Genomic DNA, 10,966 nt, shown 5'->3' on the forward strand with positions numbered 1-10,966 from the left:
TGTTTTTATTGTTTGTTTGTTGCTGCAGGTATAATGTGTTTAAGCTGCTGCATTTGAGGAATTAGAAACTGAGTACTACTGGTCAATAAAAGTAACAATTGAACATGCACAGCCACTCATGAAATGACAGCACTAATGCATTGTGGTTCAAGGCATAAATCCTACTCTTCTAGTCTTGTTGAGGGGAGCCTTCCTGAGATGACTGCTTCTGAAGGTGTGTCATTTATTTAAAAGAAAGCTGCAAAATACATCAGCTTGGAACATATGTGTGTGTTACTGGGGATTGTTCCTCCACGTTGATAGAAAAAGGTACTGCAAGGTCCTGGCCGTCGGAGGGATCCCATCCTCTTGCTTTTGCCTCTGTTCTTCTAAGTAAATGCAGAAACCATATTTCTGTGTATCTGAGAAGTTGCAGACCTGCCTGGTACAAATGTACTTTCCCAGGCCTCCTTTCTGTGTGCTTATTTTCCCAACACTTCACAGGTACACTTGTTAACATATCTTGAATAGTGAGTTCAAAAGTTAAGCCGAGGAAGGAAGAGTTTAGGACTACCTTCTTATCTGCTCTTAATCTTCACTCGCCAAGATCTCAACCAGTTTTGTCATAGCTTACTGTGTTCTGTTTCAGACAAAGATTCCTAAAGTGTTCTCCTCTGTTTTCTTTGCCTTGTTACTCTCTTTAATGGATTGCAAGAGAAAATAACGGACCAAAACAGGGTATGAATATTCATATTTTCTATTAAGTAGCTCATACCATTTTTATAAACATCCAAACCTTGTATTAGAATCATCAAAAATTGGGGGCTCCAATAATGTACCATGCACTATTTGAGCTGTGTCACATGTATCTTACCCTCAATGACCATCAAAAAAATAAAAAATTGAAACTGAAAAGTGAAATCTTTAACTATTACTCAATTGTTTCTATTCCCTAATGCCAATGGGTGGAAACAAAGACTAGCATTGAAAGAAAGGATACATTTCATTTTTAATTCAAATACCATCAAGAGAATCACTGCCATCACCTATCCTAAAGGCAGTATTACCTTTTGGAACTAAGTAGGTATCAGTTATCAGGGAATTTAGGTGATTAGTGGCACCTTACATTGTGACATAGCTGAGGTTGGAGCTCAGGGACTGCAGTCTCATACAGACTCTTACACAACAGCAGGATTCTATATTTAGCTTGAAAAGTGATTGATGTTCCCTTTGAGAACAGGCTTTTTAAAGACACACACATTTGTGCATGGGCGTGGCTGAGGTTCTGGGAATACATGACAAATAGGGTAATCAAGCAGAGACATAAAATGCCAGCTCAGGAGGAACCAGGAAGTCATTAAGATTCTCCATCCTGGCCTTGCCATGCCTGGGAGTAAGTAACAGCTGCCTATAGAGGCTGCTGAATAAACTGAAGAAGAGGCTGTGAGTCAGGTCTTACGAATCCATCCTAACTAGAGAGAAGTTCATACAGGGTAAGAGAGGAAGCCTAGAGGCTCCCATAACACTTGGTAGAAAGTTCTAGTAACTGCCAGTAAGGGCGATTTATTCAGTCAGTTCTGCAGTCAGTGGACTCAATGATCGCTCGTTATTATTCCCACATTGTGAATGCTGGAAAGTAAATGTCCCTCTTGTGAAAACATTACACAGTCCCCTACAACTTTCTCCTTTACTTACCTTGATAGGATACCATAGGATTCTCTATGACACATACTACCACCATGCTCTAACCAGCTGAGCTAATGGGCCAATTGACAATTACATGTATGACGACAATCAACACACCATGTTCTGCCTGTATTAGCTTGGGTTTTCTGAGGGAAGCAGACCCACCACGAGTAATCTGAACAAAGGAATTGTGATAGGATGAGGGTAAACGATGTCTGAGGGAGGAAGTGAAAGAGGTGTTGCTTCAGCATGTCGACAGGGACCTAAAGCTACTGAAGATTAACAGAGTCAGCAACTAGGGGAGAAAAACAGAATTAAAATGGAGAACAACATGGAAAGACTGAGATGTGAAGAAAGCTAGATTCCACCAGCGAACAGGGACTACATCTGCACGACTCCCAGCCTACAGGATGCTACTGCCTGCCAACCATGGTAATTGTTCTTTTCCTGGTCTTGATGATGCTGAAAAAGAAGACCCAGCAAGAGTTTGAGATGCCGCGTGGCCAGGTTGGCCCTCACTGACAATTAGCTCAGCATAGCAGCAACAACATGCAAGGCTTGCAGTAGCTTTGCCTTCTTAAAGCAACTTATGGAAGAAGATGATAACGGCCTCTGCATACCTGCATTTAAAAATTTTTGCCTTTCAGTTTTAATGATATATACGTGTGTGAGTACATGTAGACGCCCTTAGAGGCCAGATGAGGATGTCAGATTCCCTGAAGCCCAAGTGACAAGCTTAGTTTGTATCTCCATTGCTGTGACAAAACGCTCTGACCAATACCAACTTGGGGAGGAAAGGGTTTATTTAGCTTGCATATCCCAAGTCACAGCTCATCTGGGAGCCCAAGATAGGAACTCAGGGCAGGAACCTGGAGGCAGGAGCTGGAGCACAGGCCACGGAGGAATGCTGCTTACTGGCTTGCTTCCCCGACCCCTGTTCAACTTGCTTTCTTATGCAACACAGGCCCACCTGCCCAGGGACAGCACCACCCAAAGTGGGCTGGGCCCTCCCACATCACTCAGCAATCAAGAAGGTGCCCCATGGACATGGCCACAAGCCAGTCCAATGAAGGCAGTTCCCCAACTGAGGCTCCATCAACCCAGGTGTGTCAAGTTGACACTAAAGCTATCCAGCACAAAAGTCTTTGCGAACCAACTTGATATGGGTGTTGGAAACCGAGCTTGGGTCCTCTGAAGGAGTACTATTTCCTTTTAACCACTGAGCCGTGTCTCCAGATCCCAATTTGACCACATTTTAAATCATGATCAGCTGTCCCTCTGCCAAATGCTACTCTAGAATCACATAAGGAAGAGGAGTCTAGAAAGCTCTGTTATTTGACTGACATTGTAAAAAGGCCATTCTAGATTATGGTCTTCTCAGGGAAATGTGATAGGACTTAATCATTCATCTTTTGTATATTGTTTTGAGATACAGTCTTGACATGTAGTCTAGGCTAGCCTCAAATTCATGATCCCCCTGCCTCAGGCCCCTAGAGTGCTGAGACTATTGGCTTGTATACCATATTCAGGATCTTGAAAAAGGAAGATTCACATTACTTATGAACAGCAAGCTTTCCATTGGGGCATATTTGGTTAGAAAGAGCAGCCTAAACAGGAGGGCAGAGTAAAAATATGTCTACTTAGCCATGCTACAGAGTATAGATAAAAACTATGTTTTGTGTGACTGGAGAGATGGCTCAGTGGTTAAGAACACTGACTGTTCTTGCAGAAAATCTGAGTTCGAATCCCAGCACCCACACGGCAGGTAACAACTAACTGTCCGCAACTCCAGTTCCAGGGGATCCAAGGGCCTCTTGTGACTTTCGTGGACATTGCGTGACATAGATGCACTTCCATACACGCAGGCAACACACACATACATAAAATAAAAATAATAAAAAAGCAACCTATTGTTAAGAGTGTTGTGAGCTGAAATGAGCCCCCTGTATCTATTAGTTCCAAAGATATGGAGATAAACTACTAAGAATTTTGCGCCTTACTGAGGAAATGTGTCCTTACTGATTGTCCATTTGGTAGATGAGGACCTGAGGCTTAAAGCACCAGGTGTCTGGACCACAGTCACAGAAATGAGCGGTTGGGGTAGGAATCCATCTACTAACTCCTTCCAATCCATGCCCTCTCTTTTTACTGTCACTCTATGAGGTCCACAGTGCTTTCTACTTATCCACACTTCTCTTTACCCTTTTGATCCTAAACTTGAGTATGAGACCAAGAGAAAGGAACAATGACTAGGCAAACTAGGAAGAGATTCCTTCACAATTAATTCAGTAATTAAATAAATGTATCTACAGAGACCATGCAGGAATGAAGGCATTGTGAAATGCACCTTAAGAGAAACCTAGACTTCAACATTTCTCTGCAATCAGTTAAGAGAGCAAAGTACCTGCCAACAACCCAAAATTCCCACAGAAATAGAGAAATATTCAGTTCTTAAATAGTCATGAAACTTTGTGATACCTATATGTGGATGTTCGAATTTCACAAGAATTTTTTTTCATACCTGAATATATATGACCTTTACCTTATGAACACGCCAATGATGAATTTCCCAAGGATCAGTTTACTCAGAAATGTAACATATGACCTTCACCCTTCAAACACAGAGTTGCATGATTCTTTTTATTTTGAGAAATGCTTTGGCAGCATTTTAATAAACCCTAACTTTAGAAAAGTTTCAGATTTATAGACAACTTGGGAACAAAGACCCACGTGTCCGCTACAGCTTCCACAGTTATTTCTGCCTTGCATTCAGGTAGAATATTTGCTATAACTGAAGAGCTCCTGATAGCAGTACATTATCACCTGAGCGTCACAGTTTATCTTTGAGTTCGCTTTTGGTATTGCACTTCCTGTGGACTTTGATGAACACATGAACGCATGTTGGTGGCAACCCTTTACTACAGCACCACCAAATAGTTTCACTGAAATCTCTGTCTCCTTGCTTCACCCGTTGTGCTGGTCAGTTTTTGTCGACTTGACACACGATAGAGTCCTGAGTAAAGGGAACCTGAACTGAGGAATTTCCTCCATCAGATTGGTCTGTGGCCAAGTCTAGAAGGCATTTACTTTGCTAGCTGATTACCAGGACCCAGCCCATTATGGACACTGCCATACCTAGGCATTTGGGCCTCGGCTGTTAAGAAAAGTAGATAACAAGCCAGGGAGAAAGTAAGCCAGTAAGCAGTATTCCTCCACGGTCTCTGCTTCTGTTTCTGCATCCAGGTTCCTGCCTTGAGTTCCTGTCTTGACTTCCCTCAGTGTTAAATTGGGACCCAGGAGCTGGAAGCTGAACTAAGCCCTTTCCACCTCAGGTTTCATTCTGCCAATGTTTTTTCATAGCCACAGAAAGCAAAGAAGAACACCTGCTCAGGCTTTTCCTGTAGAACACCCAACAGCTGATTATTTTATTGCATTTATAATTTTGCCTTTTACAGAGTATTATATAGCTGGGGAAACATCACATTGTTTTTGACTGGCTTCTTCTTCTTAGTAATATGCATCTAATTTACCACCGGCTATTTCTGTGCAAGGTTGTCATCACCTTTCTCCTCTGAATCATACTCCACTGCCTAGATGTCCCTCCTCTGTTAATCCATCTATGGAGGGGCACCTGGATTACTTCCAACTCTGAAGGGGTCCTGGTAAAACTGCTGTAATATTTGTGTGCATGTTTTGGTGTGGACGTATATTTCAACTCATCTGAGTGAGAACAAGTACCTCATTGCTAGATCCTGTGGTAAGACTAGGTTTAGTTTTTAAAGAAACGACCAAACCTTCTTTAAAAGTGGCTGTACCAGTTTTTGTTTTCCAGCAGTAATGGTTGGCTGCTCCATGCCCTTGTCAGCACTTGCTATTGACCACATTCTGGATTTTGGCCATTCTAACAGACATAGAGTAAAATATCCTTGTTTTATCTTGAAATCACCTTATGGTAGAATACATTGTGCATCTTTAATACGCTGACTTGACATCTGCACATTTGAAGTCTCTGTTGCCTGCTTTTAGCTTAATTGCTGGCCTTTTTAATTTCTGAATTTTAAAGAGTACTTGGAAAACTTGTTCCCTCTTGTGTGTTTTCACCGATTGGCTTTTCCTTTTTGGTTTATTTTTGCGCTTCTTCTCGGTTTTTTTTTTTTTTTTTTTTTTATTTAGAATAGAAGACGTCTTTAGTTTAATGAACTCTAACATTTTCTTTTATCAACTCTGCCTCTCGAGTTAGATCTTCTCACATCAAAAGTCATCTAAATTTTCTTCCAATTTATCCTCTATGAGTTTCACAGTATGAATTTTACATCTAGATCTATGCCCATTTTGATTTATGAAAGGTAAAAATTTTATGTTAATATTTATGTTTTTGCATGTGACTTCCCAATGAAGAAACATTCATTGAATAGACTGATCTTTTCTCCTTTGAATTGGCTTTATCTTCTGCCAAAGGTTTGTTGACTTTATTTGGAGTCTATCTGAATTCCTTCTTGTGGTCAGCTGAATCTCCTGGTCTTGTTTGCTTATTTTACACTTGGTTACAACAGCTTTATGTTCAGTCAGGTATGTCAGTAAGAGGCAGTCACTGACTTTGTTACTGTCTCTCAGTGTTGTTTAGGCACATTGGTGCTGATTGCTAATATGAATGAGGTTTTGGATAAGTTTGCCCATATTCACCAAATAACTTTTGGAGATTTTTATTGGGACTTTGGGTGTATGTAAACTTTATTTAGAGGGAGATTTTGACAATATCGAGTTTTCTCAACCATTTCTCTATTTAGACATTTTTGCTTAATTTATGCTTTAGATTAAAGATGAATGTGTCAATATAGGATTTATTTTGTATTTATAATAAATATTCACCTGCGTGTGCATCACCTTTGCTGCAATGACTTAAAATCAAAAGGAAAGACACAGTAACTTGGAGAATAGCAACGTAATGGAAATATGCTTAAAAAGGGACTGAGGTACCTGCCAAAAGAGAATAATCCTGTGACAGGTTGATGGACAGAACAGGAACACATCAAGATGATGATGATGAGAAGCTCATTAAATACAGAAGCATTACGGGACCGTTTTGAGTGTGTGTGTGATGTGGAAGGGTATTCAAAGTCCTTCCGGAGACGGGAACTCAGGTTTGTGGGGCATGTCTTAGATTTGCAGATAGGTATCTGATAAGCTAAGGGGACCTGAGCCTCCAACGGCGAGATTGTCAGGTGTGCAGCAGAGAGGATGAAGTGTCGAATTGGTTTAGGGAATGATGAGAAGGTTGATTTTTCTGATGCATAGGAGGATGATTTGAAAGGTTAAGATATGAAGGAGAACCGTGCTGTTCTCACAGGCAACAGCGCCACCCGTGGCCCCTTTTACCTTGTTATCCCCTCAAAATAATCTGAAGAGATTTCGGCCTCAGTTTCACTCACGGGCTGCTCATCTATTAACTTGTGGTGAAACACAGAAGATCACAGACTGTAGTAGTCTAGACACTGGGCCATAAATGTGCCGACAAATCAATGGGAAATGACCCCTACGCCCCAGAGTACTGTTTACAACCTCCGTGTCTGCTGCAGATGACCTGAAGATTTCCTTTAACGCCTTTGTCCTTTTGTTTCATTGATAATTTAGAATTCCTTCTCTTGATTGACCATACAGTTCTTTCAACAACCTCTGACCCCTCTCCACTCCTGAAGTACTTGGCCCTTATTGCTTTCTCTTTTGACGAAAGAACACCAGAAACAGTTTTTTATCCACTGTACCCTGAAGCCCCAAGCATAGAGAATCATTTTCTCCTGTCATACAGGGACATTTGGGCCAGCAAGTGACATTTACATTATACAAATATGAATATGCTTACCTGTGTTTTTTATGCTGATGGTGGTATTTCCATTTCAGGAAGGTATGTTGTGGGAAGGTGGAGGGAGGGTCTTCCTAGGCACTGATGGTGTGGTGGGTGGGCTGCTTATGAACTGCACCTGAGGAAGCTACTGAAGAGTCCGCCCTGGCTCTGAGGTCTTCCTTACATATGGAATGTCAACAGGTGGGGAAGCGGGAACACGCTCAAGCTGTACCCAGACTCTGAGCGGTGATGGCACGTCACTTGCCCCATTTCCCTACATTCCATTACTGCCTTGCTGCTGGGTGTGGCTTGTTCCCCGACAGGTGCATATGCTAGAGATTTGGTTGCAAGGGCAATGGAATTTTAAAAAGCTGGGGTGTAGTAGGCAATCCTTAGGTTGATTTGGGGAGACACCTTTGGAAGGGATTGAGGCAGCACAACATTTCTCAGGATTTACTTTTTAAAATTTTTTTATATTATTTTTATTTTATGAGTGTATTGCCTGCACATAGGTAAGTTCACCTGTGTCGTGCAATGCCCTTGGAGGACAGAAGAGGGCATTGGAGCCCCTGGGACTGGAGTCACAGACAGTTGTTAGCCACCATGTGGGTGCTGGGATATGAACCTGGGTCTTCTGCAAGAACAGTTTGTGATAGAATCTCTTGCTCCTGCATGGATTCCACCTGTCACCTAATCCTCCATGATACAGAGCCCTAGGAGAACACATAAGTGTCTAAACCAATGAACCTTCCCAATTGTAGAGAGTCTGCCTCCAAAACCATATTCTGAATAAATCCCTTTTCTTTGTATAACAACCTGATACTCCGTTATAGACAATGAAAACAAGGAATAATACAAGCCTGAAGATATGACTGTGGCTGTCTCTCACTGAGGCTCAGGTATTACATTGGCCAGGGTTCTCTAAAGAAACAGAACCAGTAGAATGAATATATACATACATATACACATCTATCTATCTATTGATCAATCAATCGATCAGTCTATAGATAGATAGATGTATTAGCTCACAGGATAGGGTCTGAGTAGTCCAACAATGGCTTCACCACACTAGAGAGGCTGAGAATCTGGAAGTTTCTCAGTCCACGAAGCTGGAGGTCTCAGTAGTCCAATCTGTCCCTGAAGCCTTAACTAATTCCATGAGATCTGCTAGTCTTCAGTCTATGTTGGAATCTGAAGACATTGGTCACAGCAGCAAGAGGAACTCACCAGTGAGCGAGAAAGCAAAAAACCAAGAGCTCCCTTCTGCCATGGCCTTTTATATGGCTGCCATCAGAAGGTAATGCTCACATTCAGAGTGTGTCTTCCAGCTTCAGATGATCCAGTCAAGAAGGCCTCTCTCATTTCAGTTGATTCCAGATTCAGGTAAGTTGACTCCAGGATTAGCCATGATCTCACCACAGTTGTGTGGCCCTTTTTGGGGCAAAGTTGGTGTCCTAGTTTGTTTTTGTTTTTGTTGCTGTTGTTGCTGTGACAAAACACTCTGACTAATACTAATTTGGGGAGGAAAGGGTTTATTTATCTTACATCTCCCAGATCATGGTTCATCAGGGAGCCCAAGGTAGGAACTCAGGGCAGGAACCTGGAGGCAGGAGCTGGAACACAGGCCATGGAGGAATACTGCTTGCTGGCTTGCTTCCATGACCCCTGTTCAACTTGTTTTCTTATGCAACACAGGCCCACCCGCCCAGGGATGGCACCACCCACAGTGGGCTGGGCCTTCCCACAACACTCAACAATCAAGAAGGTACCCCATGGACATGGCCACAGGCCAGTCCAATGAAGGCAATTCCCCAACTGAGGAACCCTCAACCCAGGTGTATCAAACTGACACTAAAATTATCCAGCACAGTTGGGGTCCTAGTTCAGGTCCAAGCTTTTGGACTCTCTTCACTGTGTTCTGTCCTACAAAGGAGGCAAGACACTTAGAGGAGTGTGTTAAGTTGTCATAGGTTCTGGGCTGCCTTGCATCTCTCTTCTTGTCACCAGTCGTATCCTTCTCCCTGTCCATACAGGTCTACATGAGGACCGTCTCTGCCTTCACCATGGGCTAGAAGTGCTGAGGGGCTGTGGTTGGCCGAGAGGTGAAGGACCAGCAGCCCAGCACCGGGAAGCCTCAGGCAGGTTTTCCTAAGGCATGTTCTACACTGTGTCCCAGAGTTCTCTAACAAGGTTGACCTCAAGCAGCCCATGATGATAATCCTCATTTTAAAAAAAACCACATTTATTTGTCTTCTTTTTGGTCTGTCTGTAGCCTCACTCCTCCACTAGTGATTTTTTTTCTTTTTTCTTTTTTGGATTATCTACCAACTTCCCAAACAACTCGGTGAATCAAAGTCTAGTCTCAAGAGCTACTTCCTTGTGAACCCAATTTAAAATTCACATTTCACCTTAGAAATAATGAACACAGAATCATGAATAATGGATCAGAGAGGCGATCAAAGATTTTTGAAATTGTAGGCACCTCTGTGTGTGGATGAACCTCTCTCCCCATCACGCTGTCATTCTTTCTGTGATTAGTCCACCTTGACAACATTAGAGCTTTCCTCATCAGTACTGAGGGAAATACATGAAAAATAATTTTTGATGGGGTACTAGGGTTGGTAACTAATACTTAAAGGCCAGCTGTGACCCCAGGGGCCCTTCAGCCTATGTTTTTGAATTATGCTTGATTGACTAATAGATGGACCATGCAAGGACCCAGCCTTGACAGTGGCCCTGCCTGGGAGGCTGGCCTGGTTGCTGTGTTCCCATAATGCTTTGATTTGAATCTGGATGCTTTTAGCAGAAATCTATGAATGTTCTTCTCAACTGATCTTCACATTTGTTGAAATATCTGATATTGCCACCCCTGAGAATGTGGTCTGGAATTCTTATCCACAGCTGAACACTTTTAAAAGATGGTCTGTTCTTTGGGGCCGAAGAAACGGCTCAGTGGTTAAGAGCAACGGCTGCTCTTTACAGAGGACCCTGTTCGATTTCCAGCACCCACAGGGTGGCTAACAACCATCCTAACTCCAGTTCCAGGGGATCTGACATTCACTTCTGACCTTCATGGGCATTGCACGACACCTGTAGGCAATATACCCATATGAGTAAAATAAAAATAATTTAAAAATATTAATAATAGATGTTCTATTCATAAGCCTCTTCATAGGAGTGCTTATTGGAAGAGAGCAAGGGCCTATCAGTCACGGTCAATTAACTACCACCTTATCCTAGAAGTTCTAGATGCATGTGGGTCTGAGAAACTTGTACGTAAAAACAAGGCTCCCGTTTCACCGCTGGGGTCCAGCTGGGGGATCTCATGCTTGATTAATGAAGGGGATCAATATGAAAGCGAGGCCCTGAGCCCAGTCACTGGAGGCCGACGACGATACTGTGATTGGTGCTCGTGAGAATGTAGGCAGAGGAGGAGACTTTCTACCTCCATTGTAACTG

This window comes from Nannospalax galili, unplaced genomic scaffold (assembly GCF_000622305.1).
Source record: "Nannospalax galili isolate Female #2095 unplaced genomic scaffold, S.galili_v1.0 scaffold271, whole genome shotgun sequence".
NCBI classification, from domain to species: Eukaryota; Metazoa; Chordata; class Mammalia; order Rodentia; family Spalacidae; genus Nannospalax; species Nannospalax galili.